General features: G+C 40.9%; 1 long non-coding RNA gene and 13 other non-coding genes across 14 annotated transcripts; 10 read left to right on the plus strand and 4 right to left on the minus strand.

The window, feature by feature from the left end:
* The first annotated feature begins 180 nt into the window (after positions 1 to 180).
* On the plus strand, positions 181 to 253 carry trnav-cac (transfer RNA valine (anticodon CAC)). Its single transcript has one exon. It is a non-coding gene; the product is annotated as a tRNA-Val (tRNA).
* A 691-nt stretch (positions 254 to 944) lies between these two features.
* trnad-guc (transfer RNA aspartic acid (anticodon GUC)) lies at positions 945 to 1,016 on the plus strand. Its single transcript has one exon. It is a non-coding gene; the product is annotated as a tRNA-Asp (tRNA).
* Positions 1,017 to 1,598: 582 nt separating this feature from the next.
* On the plus strand, positions 1,599 to 1,671 carry trnav-aac (transfer RNA valine (anticodon AAC)). Its single transcript has one exon. It is a non-coding gene; the product is annotated as a tRNA-Val (tRNA).
* Positions 1,672 to 2,270: 599 nt separating this feature from the next.
* trnav-cac (transfer RNA valine (anticodon CAC)) lies at positions 2,271 to 2,343 on the plus strand. Its single transcript has one exon. It is a non-coding gene; the product is annotated as a tRNA-Val (tRNA).
* Positions 2,344 to 2,811: 468 nt separating this feature from the next.
* On the minus strand, positions 2,812 to 2,883 carry trnaq-uug (transfer RNA glutamine (anticodon UUG)). The gene has a single exon. It is a non-coding gene; the product is annotated as a tRNA-Gln (tRNA).
* Positions 2,884 to 3,034: 151 nt separating this feature from the next.
* Positions 3,035 to 3,106, plus strand: trnad-guc (transfer RNA aspartic acid (anticodon GUC)). Its single transcript has one exon. It is a non-coding gene; the product is annotated as a tRNA-Asp (tRNA).
* Positions 3,107 to 3,683: 577 nt separating this feature from the next.
* trnav-aac (transfer RNA valine (anticodon AAC)) lies at positions 3,684 to 3,756 on the plus strand. Its single transcript has one exon. It is a non-coding gene; the product is annotated as a tRNA-Val (tRNA).
* A 599-nt stretch (positions 3,757 to 4,355) lies between these two features.
* On the plus strand, positions 4,356 to 4,428 carry trnav-cac (transfer RNA valine (anticodon CAC)). Its single transcript has one exon. It is a non-coding gene; the product is annotated as a tRNA-Val (tRNA).
* A 474-nt stretch (positions 4,429 to 4,902) lies between these two features.
* Positions 4,903 to 4,974, minus strand: trnaq-uug (transfer RNA glutamine (anticodon UUG)). Its single transcript has one exon. It is a non-coding gene; the product is annotated as a tRNA-Gln (tRNA).
* A 151-nt stretch (positions 4,975 to 5,125) lies between these two features.
* Positions 5,126 to 5,197, plus strand: trnad-guc (transfer RNA aspartic acid (anticodon GUC)). Its single transcript has one exon. It is a non-coding gene; the product is annotated as a tRNA-Asp (tRNA).
* Positions 5,198 to 5,779: 582 nt separating this feature from the next.
* Positions 5,780 to 5,852, plus strand: trnav-aac (transfer RNA valine (anticodon AAC)). Its single transcript has one exon. It is a non-coding gene; the product is annotated as a tRNA-Val (tRNA).
* A 1,146-nt stretch (positions 5,853 to 6,998) lies between these two features.
* Positions 6,999 to 7,070, minus strand: trnaq-uug (transfer RNA glutamine (anticodon UUG)). The gene has a single exon. It is a non-coding gene; the product is annotated as a tRNA-Gln (tRNA).
* A 151-nt stretch (positions 7,071 to 7,221) lies between these two features.
* Positions 7,222 to 7,293, plus strand: trnad-guc (transfer RNA aspartic acid (anticodon GUC)). The gene has a single exon. It is a non-coding gene; the product is annotated as a tRNA-Asp (tRNA).
* An 8,733-nt stretch (positions 7,294 to 16,026) lies between these two features.
* LOC146508893 (uncharacterized) lies at positions 16,027 to 19,466 on the minus strand. The gene is made up of 5 exons (XR_014876830.1): positions 18,912 to 19,466; positions 18,514 to 18,562; positions 17,677 to 18,036; positions 16,974 to 17,315; positions 16,027 to 16,294 (listed from the first exon to the last, which is right to left on the minus strand). It is a non-coding gene; the product is annotated as an uncharacterized LOC146508893 (long non-coding RNA).
* Positions 19,467 to 19,970: the final 504 nt, after the last annotated feature.

The following is a 19,970-nucleotide window of genomic DNA, read 5'->3' on the forward strand; positions in this document are numbered from 1 at the left end:
CAAAAGTTTAAGTGAGCCTAACATCGAGACTATAGTTCAGATTCCTTGCTAGCGAGCGTCTGTCTCTTCTCCATGGTTCCTTCCGTTCAAGGGCATGATAGTAACATGCCATCAGATTTGTCAGATTGGTCAGATTACTGATTAAGACACATTCCAAAGCCAAGCGAGCCATCGCTCACCGTTTCCGTAGTGTAGTGGTTATCACATTCGCCTCACACGCGAAAGGTCCCCGGTCCGAAACCGGGCGGAAACATGGGTCTTTTGCTTCTTTGGTCACAAGGGAATTGATGTTCACTGTTTAGACAACTCTGCTAGTCCAGCATTTTCTCTGTTTTACTTGCGTCCCTATTGAGAAATAAGACTCCTAGTTTTGTCTTCTATCGGTTGTGTGCTAGCCAAGCAAAGGACATCAAAGAGCTTGTCAACCAGAAGCTCGGGGCCTTCAGTGGTGGCAACAGAGTTAGAAGTGAGAAGAGTACAAGGGGAATTGTTGCCTTGAGTCAAGGTGGCCAATGAAAGATACAGCAGGACGCTGAAGTGGAAAGTGCAGTACAAGAGCATGAGCGAGGTTGGGTGCGGCATGAAGACCACGCGCAGATGGGATCAGCCAACAGAAGAGGAGTGGAATTGACTGGGCCACTAACTTGTTCTATAAGTAATTAGACTCTCATGCTAGCGTGTGCTAATGCTACTGCGGAGCAAAGGGCAAGAAAGCTAAATGAGGCTCCACTGAGACTTCAACTCAGATCACTGGATTCAAAGTCCAGAGTGCTAACCGTTACACCATGGATCCCTTCTGCAAGCAGAAAAAAGTTCTCTGTCAAACACCCATAAAACTGTAGTTCCTGGTAACGTGATGGGGATTTTTACATGGCCGACGACAATTTGTGTGTCATACCTGCTGCGAATCCCACCTTGACGTGTCCCCGACAGTGCTTTGCAGGTCCTCGTTAGTATAGTGGACAGTATCTCCGCCTGTCACGCGGAAGACCGGGGTTCGATTCCCCGACGGGGAGTGAGCAGTCTCCTTCTCTGCTCTGCCTTTTACCTGGAATGACCACACACCCGTTAATCGCACGCTACGTGCATTTTTTTGCACAGAGTCCATCATTCAAAAAGACCCTGTGGAATTTCTCCACCACATCCTAGTCAATCTAACAATCTAGTCCTATAATGGGTTTGAAAAAACATCAATTCCACCTGTGCACTCACAAGTCAAAAATGTCTTCTAGGCAAGAGCTCCCATGAGAAGAGAAGCTAGTCCAAGAGAACTCTGCTTGTCCAGCGTTTTCTCTGCTTTACTTGCATCCCTATTAACAAATAAGTCTCTTGGGTTTGTCTTCTGTAGGTTGTGTGCTAGCCTGACAAAGAACATCAAAGAGCTTGTCAACAAGAAGATCAGCTCCCATTTGAAGAGATGCTATCTCGAGATCACAATTTGGATTGTCAATATAACCATAAATGGGGGAATGCTTGAAAAATGACACAAATGGGAGTTCCCCCGCTTCTCACTAGTCCTACATGATCTGTCATTAAAGTCCTGAAATGTGAGAAGGCATCGAAATGCCCCTCTAATGACGAGAGGGCAAGCGCGCTCCGTTTCCGTAGTGTAGTGGTTATCACGTTTGCCTAACACGCGAAAGGTCCCTGGTCCGAAACCAGGCGGAAACATGCTTCTTTGTTTCCCGATACAAAAGTGTCTGCCTGCAGGCATTGCTTTACCTTATGGGGTTGTACTGCTGTTTGGGACACAGAGGAGAGAAAGTACTCAAATCTTGTACAGGGCTCTGACGCTTGTAACCTTTGGATGCTCATGTTGCTAAAAAGTTGTCTATAGCCCAAATTTCAGGAAATTTCACACAAATCAACATGTCTCCAGTCACCATATTCACTGAAGATGCAGGCACAGACTAAGCTCTTGGAAATGAGTGGCTCTAGCTGGCCTGCACAGGACTTGGGCCTATTTTCAGCCAATGCACAACGCGATCAAACGCATGGCCTCTTTAGGCAACAGTTCTGCTGCTCGAGGTTCTGGGGTTCTTAGGCCAGCATATGTCGAGCTGCGCTTGCTTCAGAGAACTCCTAAATGTCAAAAGTTTAAGTGAGCCTAACATCGAGACTATAGTTCAGATTCCTTGCTAGCGAGCGTCTGTCTCTTCTCCATGGTTCCTTCCGTTCAAGGGCATGATAGTAACATGCCATCAGATTTGTCAGATTGGTCAGATTACTGATTAAGACACATTCCAAAGCCAAGCGAGCCATCGCTCACCGTTTCCGTAGTGTAGTGGTTATCACATTCGCCTCACACGCGAAAGGGCCCTGGTCCGAAACCAGGCGGAAACATGGGTCTTTTGCTTCTTTGGTCACAAGGGAATTGATGTTCACTGTTTAGACAACTCTGCTTGTCCAGCATTTTCTCTGTTTTACTTGCGTCCCTATTGAGAAATAAGACTCCTAGTTTTGTCTTCTATTGGTTGTGTGCTAGCCAAGCAAAGGACATCAAAGAGCTTGTCAACCAGAAGCTCGGGGCCTTCAGTGGTGGCAACAGAGTTAGAAGTGAGAAGAGTACAAGGGGAATTGTTGCCTTGAGTCAAGGTGGCCAATGAAAGATACAGCAGGACGCTGAAGTGGAAAGTGCAGTACAAGAGCATGAGCGAGGTTGGGTGCGGCATGAAGACCACGCGCAGATGGGATCAGCCAACAGAAGAGGAGTGGAATTGACTGGGCCACTAACTTGTTCTATAAGTAATTAGACTCTCATGCTAGCGTGTGCTAATGCTAATGCGGAGCAAAGGGCAAGAAAGCCAAATGAGGCTCCACTGAGACTTGAACTCAGATCACTGGATTCAAAGTCCAGAGTGCTAACCTTTACACCATGGAACCCTCCTGCAAGCAGAAAAAAGTTCTCTGTCAAACACCCATAAAACTGTAGTTCCTGGTAAAGTGATGGGGATTTTTACATGGCCGACGACAATTTGTGTGTCATACCTGCTGCGAATCCCACCTTGACGTGTCCCCGACAGTGCCTTGCAGGTCCTCGTTAGTATAGTGGACAGTATCTCCGCCTGTCACGCGGAAGACCGGGGTTCGATTCCCCGACGGGGAGTGAGCAGTCTCCTGCTCTGCCTTTTACCTGGAATGACCACACACCCGTTAATCGCACGCTACGTGCATTTTTTTGCACAGAGTCCATCATTCAAAAAGACCCTGTGGAATTTCTCCACCACATCCTAGTCAATCTAGCAATCTAGTCCTATAATGGGTTTGAAAAAACATCAATTCCACCTGTGCACTCACAAGTCAAAAATGTCTTCTAGGCAAGAGCTCCCATGAGAAGAGAAGCTAGTCCAAGAGAACTCTGCTTGTCCAGCGTTTTCTCTGCTTTACTTGCGTCCCTATTAACAAATAAGTCTCTTGGGTTTGTCTTCTGTAGGTTGTGTGCTAGCCTGACAAAGAACATCAAAGAGCTTGTCAACAAGAAGATCAGCTCCCATTTGAAGAGATGCTATCTCGAGATCACAATTTGGATTGTCAATATAACCATAAATGGGGGAATGCTTGAAAAATGACACAAATGGGAGTTCCCCCGCTTCTCACTAGTCCTACATGATCTGTCATTAAAGTCCTGAAATGTGAGAAGGCATCGAAATGCCCCTCTAATGACGAGAGGGCAAGCGCGCTCCGTTTCCGTAGTGTAGTGGTTATCACGTTCGCCTAACACGCGAAAGGTCCCTGGTCCGAAACCAGGCGGAAACATGCTTCTTTGTTTCCCGATACAAAAGTGTCTGCCTGCAGGCATTGCTTTACCTTATGGGGTTGTACTGCTGTTTGGGACACAGAGGAGAGAAAGTACTCAAATCTTGTACAGGGCTCTGACGCTTGTAACCTTTGGATGCTCATGTTGCTAAAAAGTTGTCTATAGCCCAAATTTCAGGAAATTTCACACAAATCAACATGTCTCCAGTCACCATATTCACTGAAGATGCAGGCACAGACTAAGCTCTTGGAAATGAGTGGCTCTAGCTGGCCTGCACAGGACTTGGGCCTATTTTCAGCCAATGCACAACGCGATCAAACGCATGGCCTCTTTAGGCAACAGTTCTGCTGCTCGAGGTTCTGGGGTTCTTAGGCCAGCATATGTCGAGCTGCGCTTGCTTCAGAGAACTCCTAAATGTCAAAAGTTTAAGTGAGCCTAACATCGAGACTATAGTTCAGATTCCTTGCTAGCGAGCGTCTGTCTCTTCTCCATGGTTCCTTCCGTTCAAGGGCATGATAGTAACATGCCATCAGATTTGTCAGATTGGTCAGATTACTGATTAAGACACATTCCAAAGCCAAGCGAGCCATCGCTCACCGTTTCCGTAGTGTAGTGGTTATCACATTCGCCTCACACGCGAAAGGGCCCTGGTCCGAAACCAGGCGGAAACATGGGTCTTTTGCTTCTTTGGTCACAAGGGAATTGATGTTCACTGTTTAGACAACTCTGCTTGTCCAGCATTTTCTCTGTTTTACTTGCGTCCCTATTGAGAAATAAGACTCCTAGTTTTGTCTTCTATCGGTTGTGTGCTAGCCAAGCAAAGGACATCAAAGAGCTTGTCAACCAGAAGCTCGGGGCCTTCAGTGGTGGCAACAGAGTTAGAAGTGAGAAGAGTACAAGGGGAATTGTTGCCTTGAGTCAAGGTGGCCAATGAAAGATACAGCAGGACGCTGAAGTGGAAAGTGCAGTACAAGAGCATGAGCGAGGTTGGGTGCGGCATGAAGACCACGCGCAGATGGGATCAGCCAACAGAAGAGGAGTGGAATTGACTGGGCCACTAACTTGTTCTATAAGTAATTAGACTCTCATGCTAGCGTGTGCTAATGCTAATGCAACTGCGGAGCAAAGGGCAAGAAAGCCAAATGAGGTTCCACTGAGACTTGAACTCAGATCACTGGATTCAAAGTCCAGAGTGCTAACCGTTACACCATGGATCCCTCCTGCAAGCAGAAAAAAGTTCTCTGTCAAACACCTATAAAACTGTAGTTCCTGGTAAAGTGATGGGGATTTTTACATGGCCGACGACAATTTGTGTGTCATACCTGCTGCAAATCCCACCTTGACGTGTCCCTGACAGTACCTTGCAGGTCCTCGTTAGTATAGTGGACATTATCTCCGCCTGTCACGTGGAAGACCGGGGTTCGATTCCCCGACGGGGAGTGAGCAGTCTCCTTCTCTGCTCTGCCTTTTACCTGGAATGACCACACACCCGTTAATTGCACGCTACGTGCATTTTTTTGCACAGAGTCCATCATTCAAAAAGACCCTGTGGAATTTCTCCACCACATCCTAGTCAATCTAACAATCTAGTCCTATAATAGGTTTGAAAAAACATCAATTCCACCTGTGCACTCACAAGTCAAAAATGTCTTCTAGGCAAGAGCTCCCATGAGAAGAGAAGCTAGTCCAAGAGAACTCTGCTTGTCCAGCGTTTTCTCTGCTTTACTTGCGTCCCTATTAACAAATAAGTCTCTTGGGTTTGTCTTCTGTAGGTTGTGTGCTAGCCTGACAAAGAACATCAAAGAGCTTGTCAACAAGAAGATCAGCTCCCATTTGAAGAGATGCTATCTCGAGATCACAATTTGGATTGTCAATATAACCATAAATGGGGGAATGCTTGAAAAATGACACAAATGGGAGTTCCCCCGCTTCTCACTAGTCCTACATGATCTGTCATTAAAGTCCTGAAATGTGAGAAGGCATCAAAATGCCCCTCTAATGACGAGAGGGCAAGCACGCTCCGTTTCTGTAGTGTAGTGGTTATCACGTTCGCCTAACACGCGAAAGGTCCCTCGTCCGAAACCAGGCGGAAACATGCTTCTTTGTTTCCTGATACAAAAGTGTCTGCCTGCAGGCATTGCTTTACCTTATGGGGTTGTACTGCTGTTTGGGACACAGAGGAGAGAAAGTACTCAAATCTTGTACAGGGCTCTGACGCTTGTAACCTTTGGATGCTCATGTTGCTAAAAAGTTGTCTATAGCCCAAATTTCAGGAAATTTCACACAAATCAACATGTCTCCAGTCACCATATTCACTGAAGATGCAGGCACAGACTAAGCTCTTGGAAATGAGTGGCTCTAGCTGGCCTGCACAGGACTTGGGCCTATTTTCAGCCAATGCACAACGCGATCAAACGCATGGCCTCTTTAGGCAACAGTTCTGCTGCTCGAGGTTCTGGGGTTCTTAGGCCAGCATATGTCGAGCTGCGCTTGCTTCAGAGAACTCCTAAATGTCAAAAGTTTAAGTGAGCCTAACATCGAGACTATAGTTCAGATTCCTTGCTAGCGAGCGTCTGTCTCTTCTCCATGGTTCCTTCCGTTCAAGGGCATGATAGTAACATGCCATCAGATTTGTCAGATTGGTCAGATTACTGATTAAGACACATTCCAAAGCCAAGCGAGCCATCGCTCACCGTTTCCGTAGTGTAGTGGTTATCACATTCGCCTCACACGCGAAAGGTCCCCGGCCCGAAACCAGGCGGAAACATGGGTCTTTCGCTTCTTTGGTCACAAGGGAATTGATGTTCACTGTTTAGACAACTCTGCTTGTCCAGCATTTTCTCTGTTTTACTTGCGTCCCTATTGAGAAATAAGACTCCTAGTTTTGTCTTCTATCGGTTGTGTGCTAGCCAAGCAAAGGACATCAAAGAGCTTGTCAACCAGAAGCTCGGGGCCTTCAGTGGTGGCAACAGAGTTAGAAGTGAGAAGAGTACAAGGGGAATTGTTGCCTTGAGTCAAGGTGGCCAATGAAAGATACAGCAGGACGCTGAAGTGGAAAGTGCAGTACAAGAGAATGAGCGAGGTTGGGTGCGGCATGAAGACCACGCGCAGATGGGATCAGCCAACAGAAGAGGAGTGGAATTGACTGGGCCACTAACTTGTTCTATAAGTAATTAGACTCTCATGCTAGCGTGTGCTAATGCTAATGCAACTGCGGAGCAAAGGGCAAGAAAGCCAAATGAGGCTCCACTGAGACTTGAACTCAGATCACTGGATTCAAAGTCCAGAGTGCTAACCGTTACACCATGGATCCCTCCTGCAAGCAGAAAAAAGTTCTCTGTCAAACACCCATAAAACTGTAGTTCCTGGTAAAGTGATGGGGATTTTTACATGGCCGACGACAATTTGTGTGTCATACCTGCTGCGAATCCCACCTTGACGTGTCCCCGACTGTGCCTTGCAGGTCCTTGTTAGTATAGTGGACAGTATCTCCGCCTGTCACGCGGAAGACCGGGGTTCGATTCCCCGACGGGGAGTGAGCAGTCTCCTTCTCTGCTCTGCCTTTTACCTGGAATGACCACACACCCGTTAATCGCACGCTACGTATTGACAGTTTCAGTCAATAAGTCGATCTTTTTCACGTATAACATTCCCTTCTCCGGATCCAGAAACTCTTTACTCTCACCCCTTTAAAGTATGGCATCTGGCTTTAAACATTATTCCGTTTTGGTTATCTGGACACCCTTGAGGTAGGTCCCTCACATCGTTCAAAGCAGAGCAAGCTTTGGCAGTGCTTGTGGTTTAATCAGGAAAACCACTGGGTTCCCCTTGTATTGCAACGGGCCTTGCTTCCAGGCCCCCCATAGCACATTGACGCAGTCTTGGTAGTAATGGACTTTAACAATTATAACTTGGGGTTTCCCGCTGGATCTTCGCAGGGCAAGGCCTCTATGTGAGTGGTCCACCAGTCTGACGACCTTATCCCACCATCATCAATTAAAAGCATAGACAAATTGTAAAAACTACTTTTTACTATGTTATTGATATTTCTCTGGTAAACGTAATTGAAATCCATAATTTTGCCAACTGAGACATTCCACCTTAGCTTTTATTTATCCTAGTAAGTGTCAGAACCACTATTCAGGATGAAACAAAGACCCATTGGCTGGTTGTGTACTTAGTGAGTACATCAGGCAGCAGAAACCTGAGAAAGGAGAGGAACCACCATGGAAGGACAGGCTTCTGGACGGCATGTATCACCACCAAATATAGGAAGTGGCTGATGTTGAGAAAGACTGAAAGACCACACAGGAACAAGACCTAAGGACAAGATTGATAGGTGCTGAGGACCAGTGATGGGAATAACTGCGTTACAAGTAACGGCGTTACTTTTTTCAGTAACGAGTAATCTAACTAATTACTATTCCTATTGTTACAACGCCGTTACAATTACTACCAAGAAAATGCGGTCCGTTACTATTTTTCAACAAACAGAAGGTTGAAGCTGTGTTCAGCTTACCGCATCTTATATCAGTTGTAGCTGACTATGTAAGTAATCTGGACGCTACAGCTTTAAGCAGCTGCGCGCGCTCCCACGGACGGTAATCACGATCACTGTCTAGCACAACACCTGGAGCTAAGGGGCAAAACAATCGCATGAGTGCTGCTGTTTGACTGAGGAAGAATAAAGTAGTTGTGGTAGGCCAATTACATGACCACTTAAAGACAAAGCAAGAAGGTGATATATACCAGTTTTTAAATTGTGTTGATAAGCCACGTAAAACCAGAGTCATGATAAACAATATATATGTGGCGTTTTTACCGTGTTTACTGTCTAAGGACAGCGCTAGCAAGCACTCTCTGCTTATGAGAGAAAAAAAAAAACAGGAAGTTTTAGGAGTGATGGCGAGAGAGAGAGAGAGAGAGAGAGAGAGAGAGAGAGAGAGAGAGAGAGAGAGAGAGAGAGTTTTGAGATGTGAAAGATTTAGCGTGTTTGGAGTGTGTAGTTAATGTGTTGTCTTGTGTAGTTAGTGTGTATTGTTGTGGATAGTTTTGTGTTGTGCGTCAGAACAATGAGGTGACTGCTGTCTCCAAGTAGAAAAAGGAGTGATACACCTGCTGCTGTCAGACCTGCAGGTATCAGGCTGTGATGTTCTCCTTTATAGTGGACAGAAATTATTTTTTTGGAGTGGCACAAATAATTTGTGTGGCATCTTATTGAATGCAGAACAGCTGATGGTTCTGTAAATAGTTTGAAATGGTTATTTTAAAAAGGGTAAAAGGTAAATGGATGCAAATAACTTTATTTGCAAAACTTGTGTATATGATTTTAAAATTGACAATTTATATTTTTATTTACAGTTATGAAATATGATTCATTAAACATGTTTGTGATTTTAGATCAGTTGTGTTAATACAGTATGTCAAAATGAAAACATAACTGTAAATTCAGACACGTGAAGTTGTGCCGAAAAGAATGATACCAAACAAGACAAAGTAAATAGTTTTTAAAGGTAAAATGTGGAGGGAAAATCAAAAGTAGTTAAAAATGGCCAATTATACCCTGGACCCCAGAGTTAAACGTTTTTTTTAAAGTAATGCAATAGCTACTTTTCAAGTAATTAATTACTTTAGAATATTGTAACTCAGTTACTAACTCAGTTACTTTTTTGAAGAAGTAACTAATAACTATAATTAATTACTTTTTCAAAGTAACTTGCCCAACACTGCTGAGGACTACCACAACCACACACAAGATCCCAGTTGCAGGCTGTGCAAAAATGCCCTTGAGGTAATTCAGCAGATAACAGTAGGGTGGAAGATGTTAGCAAGCAGGACACATGGAACGCCATAACCAGGTCATACTCATACTCAAAACAACTAAAACAAGACAAAATCCTGTGGCACTTGTAACAGTCACAATGGTTTGGTGTCTCTTTAAGTTGTTTAGTTGAGTTAACCTGGCTAGCTTGTACAATTAGATTTTCCAAAATAAAATGGTTTGAAAATGATAAAATGACACTGCAGTACTGAGAGGAAGTAGAATTTGGGGGGGGGGGGGGGGGGGGGGGAAAGGAGAAAATCTTGATAAGCAACAAAAATTGGACTTTGTTATAGTGCAAATATTCAAATCTGTAATTTGAACTTGCTGCATATGATAAATGATAAAATGCTATGATGCGTAAAGACTCAAAAGTATTTCCAAAAAGGTTCGTTTTTTAACAAACCCTGGAAATTTTATTTTAAAAATGTATTTCCATGTATTTCCTTTATATTTCCATGTTTGTGCGATATTCTTTGCACAATCTACACAGACCTCAGTTAACAGGTTGTTGAACCTCTGGGGACATCTGTTTGTGGAGGGCAGTAAGGGAAGAGAAATTGTCTCATGATGTTAGGACCTTCAGCGCGAAAATGGATACCTTTTGAAGGTACTGCATGTAAATGATGAAAGTCTGATGACAAAACAGAATTAATAAAATCTCCCAAATTCAAATTTGGAGCTGTTCCAGAAGAGGCTCCTGACAAATGAGGGCTTTGTCTCTCATTCTAGCTTTAAATATCCTGGAAACTACATATAAGCTTGCGGTCTGATTGCATTTATTTGTGTATGCGATTCAACTCTTGAGCGGTTGTGGCCCAAGAGTTGAGAAGTCACCTTATTATCGGAAGGTTGCTGGTTCGAGCCCTGGCTTGGACAGTCTCAGTTGTTGTATACTTGGGTAAGACACTTCACCCGTTGCCTACTGGTGGTAGTCAGAGGGCCTGGTGGTGCCAGTGTCTGGCAGCCTCACCTATGTCAGTGCACCCCAGGATGGCTGTGGCTACAATGTAGCTTGCCATCACCAGTGTGTGGATGACTGGATGTGTAAAGCGCTTTGGGGTCCTTAGGGACTAGTAAAGCGCTGTACAAATACAGACCATTTATTTATACGGCAATAAAAGAAAGTAAAAAAAAATTGCTTGTTTGTTAATTTATTATTACAATAAAAATGAGAGTTTGAACTGTAAAGAATTGAATAACAGCAATGAGGTAAATGTGGAAACATCCTTTGTTTTTATTTCACAAGTCAAGCAAGTAGTTTTTTTTTTTCTCTACCTGAAGTCTAGTGACCTCACCTGGGAATTAATGTTTACGTTCACCTATATAACTATACGAGTCTAGTTTAGATTGCATGGCTCAAAAACTAATTACATACCTTTATAAATAGGCTGTATTTGTCTTTAGTTTTGACAAATGCAAAGGAATAAATTACAACTAGTAAAAAGAGTGAGCTGACCTAGAGTGAGCACTCCACCCTTTTGGATCCTTATCTGAACTCCCAGTCGAGTGACCAGACCCAAGAACAGATTTTTATAATGTTGTGTTTATTCTGTACTATGTATTTAGTTTTAACAACAACTAAACAACTACTAAAAATTGGTATTGTTACAGAGTGACTTTACTTGTCTTGTGTGAGGGACTAAGTTCATAATACACACATACAGGAGAATTTATTTTCAGATTTCCTAAAATAAATAAGGAAATAAATAAACAATACAACTTAATTTGATAATCCTTTCATAAAACAGGTTATAGTATTTAAGAGGGAAAAATAGTGCTTACTAAATGAAAGAGAAAATAAATAGATTCATAGTGGCAAATGTTAGAGGACACTCACAATACAAATCCTTGAAATGTTCCTTCTTAGTGTCAAACACATTCCTAATTGTGTAGATCAGAATTAACTACAAAGCTGAATACAGTGGCTTGCAAAAGTATTCGGCCCCCTTGAACGTTTCCACATTTTGTCACATTACAGCCACAAACATGAATCAATTTTATTGGAATTTCATGTGAAAGACCAACACATAGTGGTGTACACGTGAGAAGTGCAACAAAAATCATACATGATTCCAAACATTTTTTACAAATAAATAACTGAAAAGTGGGCTGTGCGTAATTATTCAGCCCCCTGAGTCAATACTTTGTAGAACCACCTTTTGCTGCAATTACAGCTGCCAGTCTTTTAGGGTCTGTCTCTACCAGCTTTGCACATCTAGAGACTGAAATCCTTGCCCATTCTTCTTTGCAAAACAGCTCCAGCTCAATCAGATTAGATGGACAGCGTTTGTGAACAGCAGTTTTCAGATCTTGCCACAGATTCTCGATTGGATTTAGATCTGGACTTTGACTGGGCCATTCTAACACATGGATGTGTTTTGTTTTAAACCATTCCATTGTTGCCCTGTCTTTATGTCGTTGTCCTGCTGGAAGGTGAATCTCCACCCCAGTCCCTAGTCTTTTGCAGACTGCAAGAGGTTTTCTTCCAAGATTGCCCTGTATTTGGCTCTATCCATCTTCCCATCAACTCTGACCAGCTTCCCTGTCCCCGCTGAAGAAGAGCATGATGCTGCCACCACCATATTTGACAGTGGGGATGGTGTGTTCAGAGTGATGTGCAGTGTTAGTTTTCCGCCACACTTAACGTTTTGCATTTTGGCCAAAAAGTTCCATTTTGGTCTCATGTGACCAGAGCACCTTCTTCCACATGTTTGCTGTGTCCCCCACATGGCTTGTGGCAAACTTCAAACGGGACTTCTTATGGTTTTCTGTTAACAATGGCTTTCTTCTTGCCACTCTTCCATAAAGGCCAACTTTGTGCAGTGCACGACTAATAGTTGTCCTATGGACAGATTCCCCCACCTGAGCTGTAGATCTCTGCAGCTCGTCCAGAGTCACCATGGGCCTCTTGGCTGCATTTCTGATCAGCGCTCTCCTTGTTCGGCCTGTGAGTTTAGGTGGACGGCCTTGTCTTGGTAGGTTTACAGTTGTGCCATACTCCTTCCATTTCTGAATGATCGCTTGAACAGTGCTCTGTGGGATGTTCAAGGCTTGGGAAATCTTTGTGTAGCCTAAGCCTGCTTTAAATTTCTCAATAACTTTATCCCTGACCTGTCTGGTGTGTTCTTTGGACTTCATGGTGTTGTTGCTCCCAATATTCTCTTAGACAACCTCTGAGGCCATCACAGAGCAGCTGTATTTGTACTGACATTAGATTACACACAGGTGCACTCCATTTAGTCATTAGCACTCATCAGCCAATGTCTATGGGCAGCTGACTGCACTCACACCAAAGGGGGCTGAATAATTACGCACACCCCACTTTGCAGTTATTTATTTGTAAAAAAAAATGTTTGGAATCATGTATGATTTTCGTTCCACTTCTCACGTGTACACCACCTTGTGTTGGTCTTTCACGTGGAATTCCAATAAAATTGACTCATGTTTGTGGCTGTAATGTGACAAAATGTGGTAAAAGTTCAAGGGGGTCGAGTACTTTTGCAAGCCACTGTAACTGAGTCTCAGTAATCCAATTAACAGACTCATCAGACATGTCTCCTAATGGGCACTTTGCAAGCAACTGAGATACACCAGCAGGTTTAACAAAACAGCATTATTTGAATAAAATGGATCCCTAATCAATGTCGCACATGGGGGCAATCGTGGCTCAAGAGTTGGGAGTTCGCCTTGTAATCGGAAGGTTGCCGGTTCGAGCCCCAGCTTTGACAGTCTCGGTCGTTGTGTCCTTGGGCAGGACACTTCACCCGTTGCCTACTGGTGGTGGTCAGAGGGCCCGGTGGCGCCAGTGTCCGGCAGCCTCGCCTCTGTCAGTGCGCCCCAGGGTGGCTGTGGCTACAATGTAGCTTGCCATCACCAGTGTGTGAATGGGTGGATGACTGGATATGTAAAGCGCTTTGGGGTCCGTAGGGACTAGTAAAGCGCTATATAAATACAGGCCATTTACCATTTACATGTGGTGTCAAATATACTACCTTTAAATACAAAACTGAAATGAGAAAAGTTGAATGTTTACAATTCAGACTTAATGCACACAAAACATGCCGTTTTATACCTAGGCTAATATAATTAACTAATAACAAATTTAAAGAGTGTACAATTTAAAGTGATCCTTTGAAAGAACAGTGTTGTAGCACAGTCCTCTGGAAGTCAATCTCACACATTCAAACAAGCATCTGAAATGAGATAAAACCACTTAAATATTCAGAGAAAACTCATTCTGTGTGTGTGTGTGTGTGTGTGTGTGTGTACCATCAAGTTTCTTCCTGCTGTTCTGCACAGGCTTTTTTGTCCATGTCAGTTTGAAGTCAGTCACACCCTGCTTGGCGAGTGTTGTTTGCAGCTAAATAAGTAGAAAGAGGATGAATTATGTTAGATACCCTTACTGTAAGTCACCTCTGAAATACGTGATTTCAGAAGTGGAGAAATTCCCCATGCTATGCGATTTTTTAAACTATCATTGACAGTTAGAAAGGGTCCTAGCTGAATCTTAGTAAAATAAGCACAATAAAATGAGTAAACATGTTTTGTTTTTTTTCCCTACAAAAATAATATTATTTTAACTACAACCTCAGGAAGACTTGAAACAAAGAAATTCTCACATCAAAAGACATGAGTTTGTCTTATTTTTAATTTCTCTTTGATATTTGGGCATGTTGGGACCTACTGAAAGTAAAAAAAAAAAATAATTTCCATATTTTATATTTTTAACTGTTTTTTGTTTCTGAGAAAAATTAGATCCACATATGAGGACATATGTTTAAAATTTTGATAGAACAGTGGCAGTATGATGTCCTCGTAAGTGGCTATCGGGCCCTTGTAGAGCAGAATTTATTATTTGGGGTCAGACATCCCAAAATGTGATGTCCACATATGTGGACGCCAGGTCCTAGGAGGGTAATTGTCTATCTGATAGACTCCAATTTCCAGTGTCATTGCTACACAGCTTGATCTATCCATAAACCAGACTTTGCCCAATTAGTGAAATGTCTTAAAGACATAAAGGTGTGGATGATTTCTTCTAAATTCAGATAAAACTTTTACCTAAAAATCTTAGAACTATAGAATCTACCAGATGCTTACTCTGTATGGCATCACTTTAGCGTCCACTATTGGAAATAGGCCTTTCAGACCTAACATTTCTCTCTCCCATTTTTTTTTTAATCTCACTTACTGAGTGCTGCAGGATTCTGTCTTAGACCTACACTATTCACTGCCTATTTATTTCGATGGCTTGGTACAAAATCTAAATGCATCTGTCCATTTTAGTGCAGATGATACAATTATTTATTGCTGTGCTTGTACCATGGTCGTGGTTTTCAAACAGTTACAGCTAGCTCTAATTAATGTATACACTCACAGCTGTGTGGGCTCCGAATGGTTTTAAATGCAAAAAAGGCCATGTTGTTCTTAATAGAAATAAGGGGGGCTGCAGTTTTTCTGTCTCTTGTATTTGCTCAAGGCATTTCTATTGAAACTTTGACCTCACATAAATACTTAGGTATTGTGATTGATGATAATCTTTCATCTAGGCCACACCTGTTAAAGAAACTTAGGGTGAAGTTTGGGTTCTTTTTCCAAAATGGGTTGTGCTTCTCTTTCACTGCAAAAAAAAAGGCTTAATGCTACCACCTTTTTATCACTCCTGGATTACAGTGATATAATGTACCATGTCGACCAATTAAAACATGACATTTAGTTGTTTAGGGAGGGGGAAGTTTTAGGAGTGACGGCGGTGTTTTGAGACGTGAGAGATTTGCGAAATTTAGCGCAAATCTTGTGTAGTTAGTGTGTAGTGTAGTCAATAGTTTTGTTGTGTGTGTCAGAACAATGAGGCGACTGCTGAATGTTACAGGTGTTACAGGAGTGATACATCTGTTGTCAGGCCTGCAGGTATCAGGCTGTTGTTCTCCTTCATCTCATAGTGGACAGAAATTATTTTTTGGAGTGGCATAAATAATTTGTGTGGCATCAGATTTGATGCAGAACACCTGATTGTTCTGTAAATAGTTTTATATGTTTATTTTAAAAATGCCTTGGCAGCATTTTTAGGTAAACCGCTGCAAAAAAAACTTTGCACAACTCAGTAACTTTTTTGAAGAAGTAACTATATAATTAATTGCCCAACATTGGTCATTATATACTGTATTTTGCAGACAGAGTTACAGGACTCTCTCCCAAACCACAGACTCATACTCATAATACAAGTCAGAGTTTTAGTTGTCTTTTCAAAATTGGAGTTCAAGTTATTTTTACTTCCAAGAGTGTTAATGTACTACACAGGTCATGAAAAGATTATTTTAAATTTTCATTGTAAGTGGAAAGCAGTTAATTAAAAGTAGTCTAACATAAATGTAAATGTTGAGATTTGATTATTTTAATAAACCATGTAACTTGGATGGATTCAATGCTGGTGTGATCACACTGCACACTTCTGCTGTTGCTCACAGTGGTCCAAGGGACCGTTCAGGGAGTTTGTGTGTTCGCTCAGACACATGAAAAATTAGAGGGAACATTGGACACAACACTGGCTGAGAGAATGGAGAAAGCTCTCTTACTGGTAATAATAATCAAGTGAGGCTAACTTGTTAACACACACTATACCTGTTGCATCAGGGCAGCCTGGTTATCTGGATTTTCCAGGTCGACATCAGTTTGGATATTCATGCTCACCACTGTTTTCTTTGATTTGTAAACTACACAAAAACAAAACGTTTCCAAATAAATCATATGGAATTTGACAAGTACTTGGCTTAGAGGAAGTTATTAATAATATATAAGTATATTATTAGATTCAAATAGAATGTCTTAAACATTAACCAAAACCCTGTTAAAATATACAGAACACAGTCACAACATTAAGATGCCATGTTGGGAGAGATGCTATCACTATTAAGTGCACCTCTTTGACCTAAACGAATATCATAGCTTTTATTGTTCTTTTTTAATATAAATTTGTCAAATTTTCTACTTGTCTTTGTGCTGCATGCAGATAAAGTGACTACATTTTTTTTTGGAAATATAAAGCCTAAGATATCTAGGTAATGTTTAGACTTGCTAATGCTGTAGATTTATTAATGGATTGAAATTATTTTTGCAACTAGCATTGATTTAATATACTTTTAAATTAAAAAAAAAAGAAGCAAATGCTGCAGGTGCACTTCGTTATTTGTATTTTTGTGCTGATGATGACTTTGTTATTTACATTTTTTAAAATTATTTATGCTTTAGCTGCTAAAGAAAAAAATCAAACTAGTTAAAGCCTTAGACTCAGCCTCAGCCTTATATCTTGATTAGTGTGCAAGAAATATTTTCTGGTCATACCATCTCTGGAAATTCACTTGAGTGTTAAAACTAGGGAAATGTCATTCATACCTCCATAGCAGAAGAAAGGATATTGTTGAATGCATGGTACGGTGGTCCAAGTTCCATCTTCCACCAATATAGCAGAGCAATTATTCTCATTGTTAGGTTGTCCTGTTTTCCAGTTCATGAATGTGCTGATTTGTTGAGTTTCTGACCAAACCCAGACTGGAGAAAAACTAAGGCCAATCCACAGTGGTTCATATGGGTAAAGATTATTATTTGGAAATACACGGCTGACTTCATCAAATGTTTCCACATCAGGGATTTGTGCCAGAGTTGAATTTTTGTTTTCACAGCTGATTTTGGCGTCATTCCAAGTCACATATGTCATATTAACAATGTAATCACTGCCTGTTAAAGAAACAGAAGTTATAGATTCCATTAGTAACATTATACATATATTAATGAATTAATTTATGTTTTGAAAAATAGGCTATGCAGAAAAAAGCTGTGATTTAAATACACCATATAAATCATATGTCAGTACTGCATATATATAGTCTTCATATTTTCTTAATATTTATACTGAGTAGTTCAGGTTTGAGCTTCACTGGGAGCCTTATTCCAGTCTCAAACTAGAATATTTAAAAGTTGTAATTTTTATGTTTATTATTTATTTCATGTTTTGAGCCTCATTCTGCTAAATTAGTACCAACGGTCAATTTAATCTACAGGAGTAAAATCTTACAACAAAGGATCTTATTATACCTACCATCAAAACAAACGAAGCCAAGCTTTTCTGTACATCTTGCACTATACCATCCTTTCTCATCTGTGAACACACAATATACAGGGCCAGTGTAGTGTGGCTCGTCAAGGCTCCAGCTATAATATGTGGGTGGTCGTCCATCCAGCCAGGCCCAACCTATACCGCCTATATGAAGTCCGATCCAGGCTTTGCCTGTGTATACCCCGGCTGGAGTGTTCACCAGTGCAGTGTTGTTCTCTGGATAAGTAATTTGGGCAAGTCCAAGGTACTCCTTGATGCAGTAAGCATTGGCCTCATCCCAGGTCATATTCTCATTCACAAAGTAATAGAAGTTTGGAAAGGAAGCAGTGGGGACACAGAAAGCTGAAGAAGGAAATGGATTTTTATTTGAGATTTTACTAAGAAATACTGTTTATTTATTCAGAATGCTTGTATACTTGGACTTCTATAGAATTTTACTTTCTGCAGTAAAAGAATTCCTTAAATAAGATTTCCTCAGTAGATCAGTGATGGTTCGACTTATTAATGTGTGGACAGAAACCACTTTTCATTTGTACCTATGTCAGTGAATCTGAAAATTTCTAAACTGATAGTCACCCAGATTCCAGATTAATTTAGTTAATTTGTTACTTTTATTTAATTTAATTATATATGCATTTTTGTTGGATCAAAGTCATAATGCTGGAGCAACAGCTCACCCTCAAATATGAATTAATAAAACATATTTTGGTCAGTTATTACCTCTCTTTTAAAAAATTCAAGGTAGCAACAATTTATATTTGAAAAAACAGTGAATTATTATATGCTGAATGAGAAATTACCAAACTGCTGGAATCTTACCTGAAAGCAGGAGAAGGACTAGAAACACATCCATGATCACTCTGATTAACTGTGGAGGAAAAAAAAGATTGTGTCATATCTGATTCAGCACAATGAATACACTGAAAGCTCTCTACATATATGTATGTATATATGTATGTGTATATATATATATATATATATATATATATATATATATATACATACATATATATATATATACACATATATATACATATACATATACATACATACTTACATATATACACACACACACACATATATATATATATATATATATATATATATATATATATATATATATATATACATACATACATACATAGAGACAGACAGACAGACAGATAATATAAGAACTTATATGAAAGTTGTATATATGTAGATAGATAAAAACTTACCACACTTCTTGAGTTACCAAACACACACAGCTGCTCGTCACTGTGTGTTCTTTTCTCTTTGAGGTTGCTTTTATAATATGATGCAAATAAGTGGAAAGTTTAAAGTTAACTTGTGACACACCCTTGATGACACTGTGAGGCTTTCTCGTGACCGTCCCATATAAACTAACTGTGCTAACCTTAGAGCTTACAACTCCTTACAACTTCCATGATTTCTTATGAAATAATTATCTAGGTGGTTCATCATGTTGTTTATGAAGGCCCAACAGCAGCTGCCCTTCCTGAGGGTCCTCAGAAGGTACAAGCTGAACTCCAACCTGCTGCTGACCTTCTACCACTCATCCATTGAGAGCCTGCTAACTTACTACATCATGGTACACACACCCTATTTTCCCCATTTCCTCTATGAATCACTACTGTGCAATACCTAATTCTATGTGAAATTACATAACGCTATTTATTACATATTACTTTTTAAAACTGGCTTGTATATTTGTACATTTTATATATTTTTCCTCTGCGCTATACAAATACAGGCCATTTACCATTTTTTACCATTTAAAACTGTCAATATGTGTATAGTGCTGCAGAACTGTGCTCTGTATCTCATTGTACAAGTGTATAGCGACAATAAAGGCATTCTATCTTCTATTCATATCTATTAAGATATGTGTTCAAAGCACAATGTGACACCAACATAAGTCACATTTTGTGTTTATATTGAGTTTTACCAAAGTAAATTACATCAGTGATAAACTTACATTGTAATTTTTTCATTGTTTGTTTTTCAGGTCATAAATCAGGTCGATTTTCTTTCCACACACTGAAAAAACATTTGGGTAAATTGCAAGATTGTGCTGATGTGAATGCAAACCTCCACTAATGATTCATTCAAATGTTCAGACCACATAATGTCAACCTGTAAAAAATCTATTAAAAATCCATATTACCTTACCGAAGACAATGGCGCCCTCGAGGCAGACATGTTTGCTCACTCCACTCTCGAATGTCGACTTTCTTTTGTTTTTTGTGTTTTCTGTTCTTTTTGCACTCGACAAG

This window comes from Neolamprologus multifasciatus, chromosome 11 (assembly GCF_963576455.1).
Source record: "Neolamprologus multifasciatus chromosome 11, fNeoMul1.2, whole genome shotgun sequence".
NCBI classification, from domain to species: domain Eukaryota; kingdom Metazoa; phylum Chordata; class Actinopteri; order Cichliformes; family Cichlidae; genus Neolamprologus; species Neolamprologus multifasciatus.